This window comes from Daphnia pulicaria, chromosome 1 (assembly GCF_021234035.1).
Source record: "Daphnia pulicaria isolate SC F1-1A chromosome 1, SC_F0-13Bv2, whole genome shotgun sequence".
Classification (NCBI taxonomy): domain Eukaryota; kingdom Metazoa; phylum Arthropoda; class Branchiopoda; order Diplostraca; family Daphniidae; genus Daphnia; species Daphnia pulicaria.
The window spans coordinates 34,579,269-34,598,854 of NC_060913.1; the positions used below are offsets into that span (position 1 = coordinate 34,579,269).

At 41.4% G+C, this 19,586-nt stretch overlaps 1 protein-coding gene and 2 long non-coding RNA genes across 4 annotated transcripts in view; 1 reads left to right on the forward strand and 2 right to left on the reverse strand.

Annotated features, from left to right (window-relative positions):
• Positions 1-19,586, forward strand: part of LOC124320546 — a 467,022-nt gene that overhangs the window by 437,839 nt on the left and 9,597 nt on the right. The gene's annotated exons all lie outside the window — the stretch shown is intronic.
• Positions 13,588-14,643, reverse strand: LOC124320570. The gene is made up of 2 exons (XR_006913984.1): positions 14,392-14,643; positions 13,588-14,301 (listed from the first exon to the last, which is right to left on the reverse strand). It is a non-coding gene; the product is annotated as an uncharacterized LOC124320570 (long non-coding RNA).
• Positions 19,121-19,580, reverse strand: LOC124320569. The gene is made up of 3 exons (XR_006913983.1): positions 19,482-19,580; positions 19,292-19,381; positions 19,121-19,221 (listed from the first exon to the last, which is right to left on the reverse strand). It is a non-coding gene; the product is annotated as an uncharacterized LOC124320569 (long non-coding RNA).

The following is a 19,586-nucleotide window of genomic DNA, read 5'->3' on the forward strand; positions in this document are numbered from 1 at the left end:
AGCAACAAAGAAGTAAGGGAAGATCCGAAGATCTGTTGCTGCCTGTGATAACGTAAGTTCTTGTCATTCAATGTACCTGTAACCGTGAACTAAAAAAAAGTTGCACAACAAATCCAGTCACTGCTATATTTTTAACAATTTAATCGTGCACTGACCTTGGCTGTTTCAAGATGTAAGTTTTTATTGTCTGAGTGGTATTCGAACCAAATAACTAAAAAAGTTTAACTTTAGATCGATGACTCAAATTACCATGGCTGTGATATTGGCTGTGGCCAGACGGATCCAGTATAAACTGAAAAGAACAAACCAGATAGTCTTCATTGGAAGAAGGAATCCCCCTCGTAGGATAAGTTCACTGCTCGCAAATTAAAAATGAAGGTTGCAGCTAAGAAAGTGGCACTGGAGTGGGCTTTACTAATCAAGAAGTTTGTTAAAACCCCAAATAATTTTCATTTCTCAGACTTCTCTCTACAAATATCAACTCTAATTAAGTAGCAGAACAAATTTCAAATTTCAATGTCGCCTTGTCTGCAATCTTGGCAACACTAGTGAAGTTTCTTCCGTGCTTCTTGTTTGGCAGTTAATGGCACAAATCTTTCACACAATTATTGTTTGTCAATAGATAAGGCACATAAGATCAAACGAAATCATCAGTAAAAACACTGAAACACATCAGGAAACTGCGAAGCTCAACTGATTGAATTTAAACTTAATCATACGCAAAAAGATGCTGCAAATCCAACGAACGGAAAAATGTTCATTTGAAACTTCTTGTTTGATAAAATTTAATCAAAATTCCCTGTCCGACATCAAACACTTATTTAATAAAAATTTCTTTATCTGTAAATAAAAAATTGTTTGATAACAATTCTTGTTGCATAACAAGTATCCTACTAAAGTGATATGTAGGATGAATGTTTTTAGATAATGTGTACCGACGGAACTTTTACGCGACGTAATTACACATTTAATGCAACAAATAGAATACTGCACACGACTTTATTAATGCATCAGGAATTGAACTTTGACCATTTATTGAGTTACAATTCGACGAGGCATCTAGAAGCACGCATGTCAAGTTCGGAAACACGAACCGATAAAAGGTAAACGCAATTAAAACTAAATAAAAAAACAATAGGTTGCGAAAGCAACAAAATCCAAATACATTTTGGTAAAGCGAATAGCAAAGTAAACTGGCAGACGACTAAACTCCTATGCCATCTTGTGGTAAAATGAGAAAAGTAGCTAACTGCTATATGTTAGACCTTAAATTACAAACCGGTATTGAAAATGAATAGTAAATGAACTATATAGCTAAATAAATTATATGCAGTTTTTTTCTAAAAAATCTATTATGAAATTTGTTGCAAAAACTTCCAAGAGGGAAAATTATCGGAAATCCGACCACTCGCTTCGCTCGCCACTTGCAAGTTTCCCTTCAGGTACGACCGTTTTTGATTTTTTTTCTATTCTTATTATTTTTGAAACTAATTTAATAACATTTTACATTCTTATTATGGTTTTATGTTTTATTTCTTTCTGCAATTTTTTTCGAATAACATATGTCAATATCATTCCCAGAATTCCTTTGAGAGGAAGAGCACATTCTTATCGAATGTTGATGAAATGTAATTTTTTTTTGTATCAATCCTTAGCGACTGTGCTTAGCACACTAAAGGTTACGAGTTAAAATCTTGGGACTGGTGAAGTGAAAAGTGAGCGAAATTAAGGGCAAACATTTATGAAAAAAACTTGCACGACGTAAAATAATCGGAATTATGCCATAGCAGTAGACGCAAAGTAATATATTATGAAAGGTGTCACTTTGTGCCAGTTTCCGATTAATTGGACGGATCACACGGGGGTCAAGGGGGCAACCGTGAAAGAAGTTGCATGCCTGATCCACTGTATAGAGATGTCACGGTATGATGTTATTACTTCATGATATTTCCTGAGTTGGTCCAAACGGAACACTCCCTTATGGAAATGTTGGATGGAATGTCATTGTTGTACAAATAGTAGGTTGTGCTCCAGCAGTTGGTTCTTGAATGTACTTTAATAACTGCGCGTCTCTATATCAGTCCTCATACCCTTCCCTTGAAGCGGGTAAATTCCATGTGGATATCAGTGAAAGTGAGAGTGCGGAAGTGAAAGTTTGAGTGCATTGCCAGTGCACTCTTTTGAATTTCGTCGAATGAAAGTGTTGTGCACTCTAAATGTGTTATCGTTGGTGCTGCGGCCATGACCTTATGGGATAGGTTTGCAATTAAAGAGTCTTTTAAATAAAATCCCTACGAGGAAGAAATTCCCGCGAATTGGAGCAAGAAAAGGGAATTTGTTCATGTAGTTTCTATATCTAGCCAATTGCGGAAAAACTTTTTTTTATACTTTTTTGTGATGGATTCGGCGTGCCATAGAAAGTAGCAAGAATTTTCGACATGTGCATGAAAACAATGCAATGCTAACGACATCTAACTTCAATCAAAGTGACCGTTTTGCCAAATTTTCTTTTATGGGAAAAATAAATTATTAGCTTACATCGGCTTACGTGCGTTAGCAAGGTATCCGATGTATGACGACGTTCAGTAATCCGCCCATGGCCGTTAGATAAAACTTTGGGATCTGGCCAGTCAGAGATTTCACCACCTCTGGTGAAAGTATTCGTATTCAAACGACAATTTTTGACAATCAGAAGTATTCACAAGTTTCTCTTTTGACAAATTATAACATTGTTAGGCCCATGGTGATTGGATTATATTGATTGCGAACACATAGCGAACAATTTTTTTACACGCAATCGCTCTTATTGCCTTTTTATCTCAGCATAAAATTGAAAACGAAGTATGAAATTGACGGTAAGTTAATAATGGTTATAACCCTAAGGGATTATTCTTCAAGCATATTTCGTTGGCGTGTGTACAACAAATCAAATAAGCTTTTGTAATGGCATTTTCATTATTCAAGCGATTTTCTATTATGAGTCTGCCGTCTCTCATGACGGTCTATTACATACGTATTCCATGATTTTAATAGACTGCGTATAAAACAAAAGGCTTCTCACGATGATATTTTTCCCAAACTTTTAATGCATGCATTTAAAAAAGGGAATCCGACCAATCGTTCTTAGTTTTTATTCAATGTTGTGATGGCTTCCGGAAAACTGCAATTTATTTACTAAACCTCCAAAATAAAAAAATTACGCCGGTTCTTTTAATCATTTTGGTGAAGTTTATTTTCTTGATAACACTAACTATTCATCGTGTAGTGAAAAGCCAATGGGCCTAAATTTGAAAATTCCTTAACTTTTGTTTATTTTTGTTTTCATAGCTTGAATTTTGAATGTGAGATCTAGTGACTAGATGACGGAACATTTTTCCAGTTGACGTAGTTTAACTATGGAACGCAAAATGACCCCATAGAATAATAGTTCTCGTCTAGTGCTATTTATTTTACAAATCACTCAAATAATATACAACTGCGTGACATCATCTAGCGGTTTCAGCCCATTTTTTCAGAATGTTTTTTTTTTTTTTTTTTTCCTTTAGCCCGGGCAGTGGCCTGGGTTTTCATGGCCTGGGTTACAGCCCTAGTGTTGACGAGGAGAGGAAGGGTTGTTGTCGAACAGAGAATTGAAGATTTTAGATATGAGGAAAATTGACCACCTGATTTGTGCAGGTGGCAAGCAAAGCACATGAAGTTAATTTTGACACTTATGATTAAATTCCAGCTAAAATGGGTTGAAGTCTTGTGTATCGGTATTCTGTGACTCATTTAAGATACATGTTCAGGAAGGATTATTATTTGGTAATTCATTTGCGTGGGAAATTATGGTGTTATGGATAGAATTTTTGTTGTAAAGAATTGAATTTTAAAAGGATTATGTTACATCCACTATTCTTACTGGTTTAAAAAATTTAGTAGAAAAATACTAATTTAAAGTAGAAATTAGATAAATTAAAATGTAAAAGATACCTTTACATTAAACTACCTGGTTTATTGTTCAATGTCACTGGTATTTGTAGGTTTATTTATTTCATAATTATTAAATTATTTTCAAATAAGATAAATCTTGTTAGATCCAATAACTATTTTACAAAAATAACAACTAAAACAAATAATGAAATGTATTTCTTGCAGTAATGGAATAAGGCAATGCTGACATTAACTAATGCTAATGTTAGACTTAATTTAACACAGTGTGTGCATATATATTGCACTAAGTAAACTGTACATCAATTACAAAATCTGAGTGTTGGTCAGACATCTCGATGGTCAGGTGGGAAAACTACAAGAACTTTCTTCGGCAACCAAACCTGTGTATTCAAGGAAATCAAAGAGTTTAGGCTATAAAAGACAGCTTTTTCTGCTAGTGTGTGTGTGTTTGGATTATATTGTCTCTTTACACCTTTTTTTTAAGTTGGGTACTTCTGGGTGGCACACATTGTTTTTTATTTGAATCTGATTGTTCAACTCTCCATGATTTGAAGTTGACTGTTTTCACTCAATTTTTTTAAGTCTTTCATTTTCTAATTCTAAATTCGAGTATTTTCACCTAAATTTTTGTTATTGAAGACCCCTGACGTATTTTTTACAATTTGATTCTCGAATGTCTTTCGGGATCATATTTTATAATTGAATTAGGTAATACTTGCACGCGACGTAATTACACATCAGTTCGTTAGTTTTGATATGGAAACATGTTATATTTACAGAATTTAGGTGTTTTAAATATTTTTTCGTTGAACAACAAATTTTGGTTGCATAAGTATTTTGAGGGCAGGAAATAGCGATGGAAAATTTAACAAAGAGGAAGTTTTCAATTTAGCCTAAAACTTTTCCCACTTGTTTGGATGCAAATGTTTTGCACCTTATCGACTTTTTTTCACCGTATCGTGAAGTCTCAACCCACTCAGTAAAGCTTCAAGCTGGAGTATCTCGTGTTCTTTGGTTTTCAGCTTTGCACGAAGACTTTATAGATTTTGGACTCAAGTTTCCGTTTCATCTTATGCGTCTTTGTCTATTGAATAACAATAAATGATTTGAATTAGATTTGTTGTTAACTTAAAAACAAGAAACATGGTAGTACCTCCTCGAAGTTGCCAAGCTGGCAGAATAGGCGACATTGAAACTTGTGATTCGTTCTGATATTTTAGTTGATTTTCGTAGACAGCCAGGACTTGATAGGGGTTTTTGCAAACTTTTGAATCAGCAAAGCCCTCTCCTCTGCCACTTTCTTAGCTCCGATCTTCCTTTTTAATTGTCAAGCAGCGGAGTAATCGGCTGGCTCATATTTCTTCCTCGTGCATAGAAGATTTATTTCACCAATTTAGTGACAACGATATATCTGACAAATTAAAAACGAAGAGTGCGGGAGAAAACATAAAATACGGGACTTGTTTTTTAGATACGATGACAAAAACATAAATGGGACGTGAGAAGAGCGAGAGAAGAGGAGAAGGGACGTATGGAAATGTGACGTGTGACCAGAGGACGGGAAGAGAGATAGTGAAGGGTGAAAATGAATGGAGTGAGGAATGAAATGGCAAAAATTAATAAATGGAGAGGGCAGGTTGATCATTACGACGGATGTGATCAGTGATGATTCGGACGGACCCACGGATTGCCAGAAGCCGACACTTACGAAAGGGCCGCCCAGGCACCCGGACGGATGGCTAGTGCAGCAGCGATGGAGTTGTTCGATGGGAGCCACGATCCAAGAGCCCCAATCACGAATGGGAAGGTAGGCCCTAGGTTCCCATATTTTTCCACCTTGCGGTTTTAGCCAGCAAGGAGTGATTCGGGGGCGTCGAAGGGAATGGTCAAGTCGATTATGGTAGGTGGCGTAGTGGAGGAGATGACGATGTCCGGGCGGAGCGAAGAGTCACGAAATGCCTGATTGATCTGGATTACGTGGCCAGCCTTGCGGATGTAGTCCACAAATACTTTTAGCACTTCGTCATGACGGTGGCCAATGGATGGCAGGTTTACGCTGCAGTGGCTGGTGACGTGAGCGGTCGTCTCGATGTCTACCTTGCAGCGACGGCATCTCCAGTCAGGGGGGGAGGGGCAATACCTGGGGCACCCAGAAGGGGAAGGATTCCGAGGCGGCTCTGATTGATGAGTTTCCACTCATCGAAGGAGAGAGTGGTGCGGCTGGAAGTCAGTCTCGCCATATCGTTGGACGAGTCCAGCAGGAGGCCCTGGGCGACTCTACCCTGGTGCGGTGAACTGCAAGTGAGGCAGTCCAGCGAGCCCGAATGACCGAACGGAGACCCCGGACGGCTTACGATGAAACGCAAGAGATGTCATCAGCAACCACTTTAGTAGACCCGTCGCCGGATACATCTATCTTAACATTCAGCCTTCGGGCCGCTTTCCTAGACCTAGACCAGGTGTTAGGGCCACACTTGTAAAATCGGCTGTCAGAAAGACCGCCGCGCGTAGAGCCAGATAAGAAATTAGATAGAGGGGGATGATCAACGTAAGAGCTCCCGAGGCCCTTCAAGACGTGTTGCTCCAGTTGCGAACGGACAGAAAGACGGACGACCAGATCCTGGCTGTCCAGCAACTGGTTAGCACGCGCGATAGTCCAGATGTCCGCATCCTGCTTGAGCTGGGAGGCACCAAGCCCACCCGCACGTCTATCGGCAAAGAGAAAGGCCGAGTGGGCCGTATGGGGGACGTTGGCAATGTGGCGAAGGAATTCAGCGCATCGCAAGTCGACCTCGTCAAGAAAGCCACGCTGGACACGGCCGGTGGCGAGATGATGAGACAATGAGGTCAGCAGGTGGGCACAGAAAACCTCTAATTTTTGCCAGGGGGCCAGATCAGAGTCGGCTAACAAGGTGAGCTTGCCAGGAAGGGAAGAAGCCGGGCGGAACGTGAGGCGGGTGCCGATTGGGACCCCAAGATAGTCTTCATGCTCACCTGCGGCCATCGAGCGAATCGGGACTCCACGGATGTGCAGGCTGGCATCGGGATCCGCCTTGTCCTTGGAGATGGTAAGAGAAGAGCACTTGGCTGCATTAAATCGGAGGCCAAGAGCAGCCGCCACAACCAGCATGGCGTCCAGAGTTGGCTGTAGGTCCTCAGGGGAGAGGCCGACCAACGAAATGTCGTCGGTGTAAGCAGTGGCTTTGAGGTAGGCGCAGAAAAGTAGAAAGCCACTGTTCTGAGGACCCTTGGCGCAGCGCAGGAGAGGCTCAGCTGCAAGATTAAAAATAATTGAGCTCAGGCCGTCCCCTTGACGGACGCCAGATGTGGGTCTGATGGACACGATTTCGCTCTCGACAACAAATTCGAAGATGTTATCCGAATAAATATCCCCCAGGATATTCCTGAGGGCATCCGGGATTGGTAAGCTGGAGAAAAGCTGGTAGAGGAAGTCGTGAGGAAGGGATCCGAAAGCATTCGCCAGATCCACCCAGCAGATGGTATGGTTTCTCTTTTTCAGTTTTGCCTGCTCTATGGCGCACTCAAGGAGCATCGTATGTTCCTGAATGCCGTGTGCACCTGGGAGAAACCCTTTCTGCTCCAGGGATAGCCACGAGTTGTAACACGCGACCGTTGTAAGTCTAGAAGAGATGGAGCTGGAGAAGAGTTTGTACATGGTAGACAGAAGGATGATGGGGCGAAAATTGCCGTAGTCGTCGGTTGCTCCCTTCTTGTAAACCGGAATCGTGCGGGCAGCTTTCCATGAAGTCGGGACGCCGAATTGCCAAACCGCGCGGTAGAGTAGTTCCAGTAGGCGGCCATCAGGGTCAAGTCGGCTGATATCCTTGTACTCAACGCCGTCGGCTCCTGGCGCAGTGTTAGACGCGAGCTTGAGCTTCCATGCTATCTCTTCCTTGGAAGGGGGGCTGGCTAGGCCGTTGGATTCGTCGTCGTATGGTTGGGTCCAGTTGCAGCTGTCATAGGTGCTTCTTGCTTCTTGAATGGCGCTAGGATCTGGGCCTAGCTGTTCGTAAGCGCCGCGCAAGAACGAAGCTGCCGACTCAGTTGAGCCGGTGTAGCACTGTGAGGACTCACCCAAAACCTTCCTAACTGCACGCCGGGGGTAGCGTTTGAAAAGGGCTTGAAGCTTGCTGGCCGCTTCCCATCGCTTGGAGTTGTTCTTCTTTCTGATTTGTTGTTGTTGTCTGGACTGGCCGCGCCTACGGTGTGTAAGGCTATCTGTTGGTGGATTGGGAGGGCGGGGCAATCTGTCGGCGGAAGGTGCAGGTGATTCGGCTTTCAATGTAAGCCTGTGCCAGTCGGCTGCAAGGCCATCGGAAATTATGTTTAACTCTTCCCTAGAAGAACAGTTAAAAATAATTGGGGCCCAGTGATTAAAGAAAAGACCCTCCAGGGAGATTTCATCTTCCTCCTGTTCCTCAACATCAGACTCGGAAGAAACTGGAGAAGTGATGAGATTCACTGCGCGTTGTTGGAGACTGGAGATTGAGCCCACCGATTCATTCAGGATCGCCTCAGTGTCAGAGGTAGGCCAGCTAGACCCCCCGTAAGGGGGAGAAACGACAGCAGCAGCGGCAAGGGGAGAGCCTGGAGAATGGTGGCACAGTAGTGTCACGTGAGCTTGAGCGTCCACAGCTGTTTGGATGACTGGAGATGGAGAGGCCAGCAAGGGGCTGGCGTTGGAGTCACGTGAGTCTGGAGTGGTGGAAGTGTCGTCTTCGTCAGGTGAGTGCTGTGGGCTGCATGCCGGAGGTGAAATTGTCGGAGTGGAAGTGAAAAGCCTTCCTGAGCTGGAAGGGCGACATGATGGTTTGCAGTACTGTCGGCTGCCCAACGTGCGTGCAAAGGTGTTGTAGCAGGCTGTGTTGTGGCAAAGGACTAGAGTCGCAGCCTTCCGTAGCGCACGGCCAATGGGAGTAACAGCCCGGAGGGCTCGGGTTTGGTACGTAAGCTGGGACGGGGCCCAAGAAGGAAAGAGTGGAGACGAAAGAGCCAGATGTGGATCGTCTAGGTCTCCGTGGGAGATGCGTGGTGGCTGAATGATTGTAGTTGGTCTAGGAGATTGATTGGTCGGTGGAGGCGTCGAATATGGCCGAACGTGTGGAGGAGAACGAGCCGGAAGTTGTACGTTGACGCTTACAATGTGCACAGCGCACAATGCGCACAATGCCTACAAAACTTGTTGCTGAAATCTTGTGGGGTTGTCGCCATCTAAAGGGGCCATACATTCGGTAGAGAGGGGTGATTGTGTGAGGTACTCTGTAATTATTGACTGGGCCGGGGCTTTCTCTACAGCTACTGAGTATAGGTGGCGGCCCCGGCGCTAATGATGCTGGGCCGGCGCAGGGTTCTTGATATAACTGGTGCAATATTTACATATACAGTCATCCGTGAAAGTTTCTTGAACAGGCAAATGGCTCTCTATGTTTTAAGTTTAATTTGACGGAAGGGATACTACGGTGCCTACCGTACCCCCGATATTTTACGCCCTTTTATCTTTTTCTTTATATTCTTCTCTTCCTTTACCTACGAAAGAAAAAGAGAAAAAGGCGCAAAATACTAGGGGTACAGTAGGCACCGTAGTATCCCTTCCGTCAAATTAAACTTAAAACATAGAGAGCCATTTGCCTGTTCAAGAAACTTTCACGGATGACTGTATACGTGTGTGTGTGTGTGTAAGGTCTCTTCTTCTTTGACACGGTAGAAAACACATTGGGAGAGAGAGTCAAAAGAAGAGCTAGTCGGGGTATAGGCGGGGCTTGTGTATATGGAGATGAAGGGGGCGCCCTTATAAGAAGTGAGGGGGGTACATATGGAGATGCCCCATTCGGCGCCAGACTGACGCGTCGTCGCTTGTCGTTCGGTCCCCGCCGCTTGCCCCGCAGCATTTCCACCACCGATGATGATGATGATGATTTCTTTTTTCGGCAAGAGATTTTCAAGTTCATTTCAAGTTCCAATGGATATAATAATCATTTGGACTAATATTGTTGTTTGTTGTGTGCCATACTCGAATCTATAATAGTAGACTAAATATCATCATCAGTAAAAATTTTTCCTTTCGGCATTTTCTGGCGGGTATTTTTGAATTTTATTTATTGAATTTTTATTTTAGTTTGAATTTTTATTTTTGCTTGGGAAAATTGAATGGTCCTATCATTCTCGTTTGTTGTGTATGGCGTCTGGTAAACAAATGGGTAAAATTCGACTGTAATTGTCGCCTACATACCGCAATTATAGGCTCTGCGGATAACAAACGTGCGGTCGTCTTTTTTTCGTTCATTCTCTCTCTCGCTATTCTGACGCAATCGAAATTGCCGCCGTTTCACAGTAAATAAACGCTCTCTACCTTGTGTGTGTCTGTGTAATATTTCCGTCGTCGTTTTATCTCTCTCTCTCCAGGTCCCGTCCATCCATCATCATCACCATCCCCCGTTTGAGTGTCTTCAGCTGAGAAACGACGAAGCGGTGCGGCTACTGTATTTTTCAATCGACGCGAAAAAAGACCTGTCGTGTCTTGTGAATAGCACCACCACTACTACCGCAGAAATAAAATTTTTCTTTTCCATCATTACATTAGCGCAAGTTATCAATAAATCACCCGATCCTCCTCCTCCCCCTTTTGGGGGTTTCAATTTATTTTCTAAATTAAAAACCGCTGGTGTCGTTCCCGCTGAGTGTTCTTTTAGTTTAGTCTTGATACTATTTAATGAAGGTTTCAGGTTTCCAAAAGTCGGAATGGGACATGCATGTACAAACTCACAAGACAAGTCTGTACTGTTTCATCACGGTCGCTTTGTTGGCGGCCACTTCCGTTCCTTTCCCGTTTGTTTTTTCTTTCTTTCTTTCTTTCTTCTGACGTGTGTCCATCCATCGCAACACACTTTTTTTGGGACTAGCAGCATGGCGTGACGTTTCAAGGGCTTTTTATTTATTTTCTTATTTCATTTTTGACTCTCTGAATATTTATGACGCTATCGGTTATCTTTTGTACTCTTTCACCCGAATATTTCTCTGAATTTTAATGGCCATCGGAAAATTTTGCGGGGCTTTTTCGGTCGCCAATGGAATGAAATTTTTCGTTTTTAAAATTTTTTAAAAATGTTGTAATTCGCCGTTAGATGGCAGCGACAGCTTAGCCCCATTTTTTAAAAACTAAAATAATAAAATAAAAGTGTCGTCGTCCTCGTCCAATTTTAGAGCAAAGCAAACAAACAAAAGAGAAATGGTTCAACATGTTTTTGGAAATGAGATTGTGACGAGCTTCGTCGTGTCAACACCAAAATACTAAAATACAAAAAAAGAAAAAAAAAATGTCGGGAGTCTCTCGGACTGGCCGTGATGGAAAGTTGATGATGATGACGGTGATTAGCGGCGGGGGGCTTCCACCTGTCCAAAAACGCCATCAACACAGTCGGCGTGATTTCGTGCAAAAAAGGGCGTCGCTATTTAGTTGTCAAATTTAGAAATTCGTTAAATTTTATTTAAATTCGTCAACTTTTACAATAGGCCGGTTTATTGATGATCTAATTTGCCCACGGGTTAGACACCGCATATATATTTGAATTTTTTTTTTTTTTTTTTTCTAAAGATGGACAACTTAGAGGAACTGCTGACATGTAGTATATGTCTGGATCAGTTAAATTGCCCAAAAGTGCTGCCATGCCAGCATACTTTTTGCAAGGGTTGCATTTTGGAAGTCGTTAGCAATTCTACTAGGAATGGAGTTATTCGCCCGGTATGAAATAAAATATTTTTTTCCATTTCCAGTTTAAATTTTATTATATTATTTTTTAGCTTTTATGTCCTTACTGTAATACCCCGTATAAAGTTCCTGCTGGAGGTTCGCCGACGAATGTAACAATCGCTAAACTTCTCGAGCTGCCAAGCAGCACGAGAAGTTTTATTGCGTTGCAAAATACCCCCGTTCCAGTCCAAGTACCAGTCCCGACTGTTACAGTGTTTACAACTCATGTTAATGAGGTATTTTGTGCCCAAATTATAATCAATTTTTTTTATTTATAATTTTATTATTATTTATGGTTATTGTTTATGGTTATTGGATCGTTAGATCTATCTACAAGCCTGGACCTTTTTGTCCAAGAGGCATTTGAAAATGGGCAATTCTTCGGCCATTTTTCAACAGTTGGCAGTGACGAGCCACTGTATGAAGGTCTGCTGTTAACGGAGCTACACGACACGTACGCAACACTTGATTCGCCTCCAAAGCTATACCAGACGACCAACCAAAGGCTGCTGGGATATTACGGCGTAATGCGTAACGTTACTGATGGTAAGTAAAAAAAAACCATTAGCGCAATATTTTAATTCTTAAATAACAATTGTCATTTTCCATAGATGAATACTATCGTGTCCGGATAGTCCAAGAAGTAGGACCCGTAGTCAAGGTTTCCTTAGTTGACTACGGGTCAACAGAGGTGGTAAGGCGCCATACCATTATTGCACCATTATCAACATTGACTCGCTTTTGCCAGCCTCCATATGGCATTCCCTGTTTCCTGGAGGCTGCTTCTTCTATTCCGTCTTCGAGATTTAAATGTATCTTCAAGAATCAATGGATATCGTTCAACATTGGAGAAGTTAAAAATGGTCGGTATCCTGTCAATTTCGCTGGAACAAGTGTAGATGGAGTGGTGGCCCAGAAGTTGAAGAAAATAGTAGGTGAGCGACGGGAGTGCTGGAGAACAGGAGTGCTGCTGGGCAGCTCGAGAAGTCAAGTAGGTGTGGTTGACGGTGTGGTTGACAATACAGCTCCCGATTACGGCGGAGCTAGGCCGAGGGAGAGATATCCAGCTATTCAACAAGGAATCCAGCAAGCCAATGTTGCACCACTCCTAGTTCCTGAAGGAGAAGTTGTTCATGTTCCTCAACAAGCAATCCAGCCTGCCACTGCTGCACCAATACCAGTTCCTGCTCCTCCACCAGTGCAGCAACCGCGCACTGGCGGAGGAATTGAAAATGTCAGGGAGCTAATTTATCGCTTTTTCTGCCGCCACCTAAAAGTGTCGCCAGAATACACATCAACACGCGATGAAAATTCCTATTCTCATCGTGTGTCGATTACCGTAGCAGGTAATTAATTTATTAAAAACCTTTCCTGCCGAAAAACATGATTTAATTTTTTTTCTATTTCCAGGTTTGCCTGAACTTGATGAGGATGTCGAATGCTATGACATCCTAGAAGGGAAAAACATGTGTGCCAAATTGGTGTACCAGAAAATGATTAGACTTGGCTACATGTTAAAAGATGAAAGGTTAGTATTTTAAAACAATATTTTACTTTCTTATTTTTAATATGTTTTCTTTGATTTTTATTCATTTGTGGGCGACAATTTTATTTGGTCCAAAATGCAATTTATTGGCATCAAAGGGATGGCGGCTTCGAATACGGTACGTCTAAGTCGATCGTTGTGCAAGTACTAGCAAAAAAAGGAATGATTATTCATGAAGAAGCCATATCTTGGAGAATCCCAAAAAAGAAGGAGATGTTCTGGTTTTCTCTAACTGTTACGAATGGTATGTTATTAATAAGTTTCGAGGTTTTGATAAAAAATAAAACTTTTTTAAATTTCAGTTTGATCGGTTGAGGCCACGAGCACAACTTATAAAGTGCATGCCAACTTGCTCGCCCATTTGGAATTGGCAAAAAAACTTTACGATAAAGACATTCTGTTTCATAACAATTATTACTTGAAACAGGCGGCTCTTAACAAGGAAAAACGTAGAAATAGCCGCATGTAGCAGCATTTGCTACACGCGGTCCCGTCAAACGATCCAGTCATTTCGTCTCTATCACCTGAACAGCTGGCAATCAATCATTAACGGGTCTTTGCCAGATTCGCCGCATATGACCCTCCACCACGAACTTATTTCCCGACAACGGCTGAGATAGCTGAATTCAACAGGCTAAGAAACGCACCTAACGGCGACTTCCGAATCACCAGGGGGCTGTTGCACGGCCCCAGACGACATCAACTCAACGAAGCAGTCCAGGCAGTCCCGAGAGAAGAAGGAGCCATTGGCGGTGAAAAAGAAGAAGAAGCCGTTGGAGAGAAAAAAGAAGAAGGAGCCGTCGGAGGTGAAGAGAGTGAGGAAGAGGAGGCCCTGCAGGTGCTGTACGAGAGTCTCTCGATCGAAGAGCCAGCACCAGCTCCCATCACACCAGCACCTCGACCAACAGAGACACCACGGCAGAGTCACAGCAGAGGCAGAGGTGTGTTGATGTATACACGAGAAAGATCCGTTTCCAGGATCGGGTGGGTGAGAAGCAGCGGAGCGGAGCAACAGGAAGATAATTAATTTCTCTTCATTCTCCCACATGTTGCACTGTATTCCAGGGATATCGATAAAAAGATAAATACAGGCCATGTTTTCTCTTCTACAAACTTCAATATAATCAAAAAAAAACTTTCTTACACACAATCGGGAGATAAGCTTACGCTGAACTCCATAAATTTAATCAAAACTTTTCTTTTCCTTTCAGCCCAAACAGGAACTCAGCTTTCCGAAGGTGAACGAGGGTAGAACAATCCCGTTGCAGAACCTATTCTTATGCGTTCTTAAAGAATTTCGTCCTGGAATGTCACCACGGAATCTCTTTCCTCAAAATCTCCTCTCGGTTATACGAGAGAGAGCGAGAGACAGCGACCATTCGATGGGAGAGCGGGACGTGTTCTGTCGTTTCTAGAACAAAGGAAGAGGTGTTGGAATGGGGGGAGGGGGTGAGAGAAGGCAGCTTAGAAATTTGGGGGTACAATATTGCCGCTTAAATTTTGAAAAAATTAAGAGAAATTATTATATATTCGACATGATTGCACTATTGGAACTATACTTCATCACATAAATTTAATTGCATAAGACTAGGCTGACAGAAGCCGATTCCACTATAGGGCTCTTTGGGGTCTGATTTATTTAGGCGTTTTATCTGGCAACGCAGCGTGGAGAAGCAGTTGTGGGCATGTATTTTCAAATATCATGGAGTAAGAACAAAGGAGTAAGCTCGCTCTACTCCTTTGTTTAGTACGCGCTTACTCGTTTGTTCTTACTTCATCTCCGTCATAACGTCAGCCTACACCTATCGAGAGGGGGTGGACACCACAACAGACCCTAAAGGCAAAGATGTGGAAATATTGTTTTCGCGAGCGCTAGGTGGCTTATAGGATGAATGCATGGCATGGCCGAACAAAGACGAAATTTTTACGAATGTTTTCCAAAATTTCAATCGTTAATATCTCGGCTTCTAATCCAAGTATCAAAAAAAGATGAAAACTGTTTGAAGAGGTGGGCTAACCCATCATTTTGAAACAATTAGAATATTTTTAGGTGCAGCAGTTGACGAGAAAACTGCTACACAAAAACATCAAAAAGTCGAAATTTCGGCTACCCCCTCTCAGTTTTTTTCAAATATCTCCTAAACTAAAAAAGCTAGGCGATTGCCATTTTCACCAATCGACTTAGCAAAAAATTTCACAAAAAAACCCAATATTTTTATTTTTAGGACCCCCGGCGATGATTTCCGCAAAATCAAAAACCCCTCAAAACGGTCTCTTTGAGTCGCAGACGGCTTGTTAAAATTATTTGAATTTGAGTTGAAATTAATGAAAACCCTACCAACTGAATCAATAATTTCTGCAGAGAGTTGGTTGGGCAGTAAAAGCAGTTGAAGAAAAAAGGTCGATCGAGAACATCACAATTGATGATAAGTAGCCAGCAGCAGTCATGATGCGACATCAGTTGATAAATCTACTGAGTCTACCTACTCCTGTGAAGTTTTTTAAAGTACTTTCACCGGAAAGCCAGTCAAAGAAGTCACTAAATCGTGCATATTCGTCGAAAAGAAATGCTGTTGACGGATGATCGCTGTGAAAACTGTGTACCTCCAAACCACCGTCCAAAATACAAGAAGACTTCTAAAAAGGTCGCATCGCACTATCTTTCTGCATCGCAAATAAGTAACTTCCGGGTCGCTTCCATTGAGATGTTTCTTAAAGTGTCTGCATTATTATTTATTATATTTCTTAAATCTAACCCAGAGTGCAAGGTGCCAAGGTGCGTTTTTTTAAATAAAAACAACAGTTTTAATAAGCGGTTTTCCACTCAAAAAGACCGTTTCGGGGGGTTTTGATTTTGCGGAAATCATCGCTAGAGGTTGTAAAAATAAAAACATCGATGGGTTTTGTTCAATATTGTTCTCTAAGTCGATTGATGAAAACCGCAATCGCTTAGCTATTGCTGTTTTTGAGATATTAGAAATAAACTGTGGAGGGGTATCCAAAATTTGGACTTTTTTTTCATTTTCATAGTTTTTTTATACTTGGATCAGAAGCCGAGATATTAAAGATTGAATTTTGGAAAAAAATCCTTCAAATTTATTCGTTTTTCGGCCATGCTGGGCTTCAGTCTATAGGCCACCTAGCGCTCGCGAAAACAACATTTCCCCTATTTACCTTTAGGATCTATTGCCCGGTCTCCCTCATACGTCAGCCTACACCAATCGAGAGGAGGTATCTTGCTGTGCGTCGATCCCTGGATCCAGTATGAAAAGTTAACAATCCACAAGGCAGATGGCGACGAAACGGAGCCGTTCACTTTCGCTGTTAATCAATACTCGGAAAATCTTATTAATTGAATATTGGAGGTAAAAGAAACATTTTTTAAATCAAACCTCATTCCTAAATAAATTAAATATAGCAGCCTGCAAATACTAGTGGATATATTTTTGCTGAATTATGTTTATCAATCTTTTTTAGAGATTATTCGTTACTCATTTATTCAATTTCTGTCATGAGCGCACGATAAACACAAAAATTTTCCCAGAATGATCAGTCTCTCTAGTGGTAGGCATAGCTACTACTTGTTAAGAGACGGGAAATTTTTGGATTTCTGTCTCTTTATTTTTATTATACCCCTAAACTTTAACAAACCAACAAATTGTAGTACTTGCAATGTAGATGAACTCATTCCTCATCTTTTAGTAAAAGCTAGAAGGACGTAAGTCTAGCGGCTATTTTTTCATAATTTAAAAAAAATAGGGCCCTTTTTCGAGAAGCGCCATAAGAATGCACGGCAAACGCGTACTATAAAGTAGATCCTCTACCTTATACGTAGCTTATACGCTACTCTTTAGGTTGCGAAAAAAAATGCTACTTAGTGCTACTTAAGGGAGTGCTACCAGATAAGTAGCACCCAATGAAATGAGTGTGCGGGTCTCCCGCATTTTAATACGAGCTTCTTCCACATGTCTATTCTATTTGCTGAAATAATACTATATTGCTGATAAAATTAATTATATGTTTTGATACTTTTGGAGTTAGGAAATGAAAAAATTTTCAATCTGAAAATTTTTCTATGGTTTGGTTATCAGACTTTTGCAGTTGGGACTTGGAAATTTTTCGAGATTGAAAGTTTTCTCTTACGACCCATGAAATGTTTCGCACTCAAATTCAAGTACGTTTAACTGGTGGTCTCCGAGTACCCAAAAACAACATTGAGAGTGTGGGCGGCAACTTAATACACCTATGTCAGTGTGTAAATCAAACATTCGTCCACCCAGGTATTCTATTCAAATACGGGGCAAGGTATTCGAGTCTTCGAATACTGGGGGGGGGGAGGGGGGGTCTTAAGGGGAGAGGCTTGCCAGGGCCCTGGTCGACCGATGTGAAAATGGTATTCGAAGATGGAATATCCGTCGTAGAGGGTTAGAATATCCCCTGAAAACTAAGAGTGACTCATTCTTTTTGGGGTATTCGAGGGGTATTCGAACTAGTAGCGTTTTGATTTTTGCTACTTATAGTAGCAGAGGAGGGTATTCTATTAGTAGCATGTCTGTTCTAGAATAGGGGTTCGAATATCCCCCGATTACCCCCTATTCCAAGGGTTTTAATGGGAGGGTGAAGATCAGAAAAAAATTTGTGGGTCGTCCGGATATAAAACTCGGGTCTCCCGCATTCTAATCCGAAATACTTCCACATGGCTATTCTGTCTGTATTAAAAAGCTGTATTATCAATAACGTTCTTTATACGTTTTGATACTTTTGAAGTTGGGACTTGGAAAAATTTTCAATCTTAAAATCCACTTCTAATACCCTGGGGTATTCGAAGGGTAGGCTAATCTAGTTCGCATAGGGTTCTTCTATGGGTATTCGAAGCTTTCGAATATAGGGTTGAACCTATTCTAGACCTGTTCTAAGCAAGGGTATTCGAAGCTGGAATATCCGTCATATAGGGTTAGAATATCCCCTGAAAACTGAGAGTATATTGCTGTTTTTGAGATATAAGCAAAAAACTGTGGAGGGGTATAGCCGAAATTTGAACTTTTTTTCGGTTTTTGTGCTGCAGTTTCCTCGTCAACTGCTGCACTTAAAAATATTCTGATTATTTCAAAATGATGGGACCTATTAAAACCATTTTCATGGTTTTTTTTATACTCGGCTCAGAAGCCGAGATATTAACGATTGAAATTTTAGAAAAAATTTCTAAAAATTTCTTTGTTTTTCGGCCATGCCGGGCTTCATCCTATAAGCCAAATAGCGCTCGCGAAAACAACATTTTCCCCTCTTTGCCTTTAGGGTCTGTTGGGGTGGTCATCCTCATAACGTCAGCCTACATCAATCGAGAGGGCGTATCTTGCGGGTATCTTGCTGTGCGTCGATTCCTGGATACAGTATGAAGAGTTAACTATCCACAAGGCAGATGGCGACGAAACGGAGTCGTTCGCATTCGCTATTAATCAGTACTCGGAAAATCGTATCAATTGAAAATGCTTAGAGGTAAAAGAAACGCTTTTACAAAACATACAGACGCCCTCCTCCCTCCCATTCCTCCCATTCTCCCTCTTCTCCCCGTTCTCGCCCTACCAAGAGACGGCGCCATGCTGCGTTGCCAGATAAATCGGCTAAATAAAACAGATCCGAAAGAGCCCTATATGTGGTATATGATTGATTGTTTCTAAATGGTATATAGCAATTGGTCATCACTTCTCTCCTCTCGACAAGATGTTGACGAAGGGTTAAATTATGCAGTTTTTCTATAATTTGTTGTTCAAGCAACCGTTGTGTTGAAGACGGCTAGTTTTCCGTCGCGAAAAAACAAAAAAAGTTGCTTAAATTAATGTGTATTGTATTGTCTGTGGTAGACGTTTATTAAACCGCTCAAAAAAACCCGGTTTTTACCAAGAAAATTGTTAAATAAGTGCGTTGATTAATTTTGAAGAAGAATTACCATATAAGTCACTACAGCGCCTGTCAACTGCAGTAAAAATAAATAAATATAAATTAATTCAATTAAATACTTTTTAATAGGTAAATGAGGCACTCACTGCTGGAATGAGATGGACCCCAACGTCGAACAGCCAAGCAGCCGACAAGCGGATCCGTCCTTCATCAATTTGCATCAAGACAGTCATCACCTAAATTTTTTGCATAAGAATCGGTGAAAAATGACAATCAGTATCTCTACAACAGATATAGTTTTCAAAGAACATTAGACAAAACTATAAGGAAACGGACCGCAATTTTTTCAGCCGACGTCCGGTAAAATCTGGAATGTGACATTCTAATTAATCGTTCACGAAGAAAACAGACCTGAAATAGAAAAATTGTTTGTACATCGAA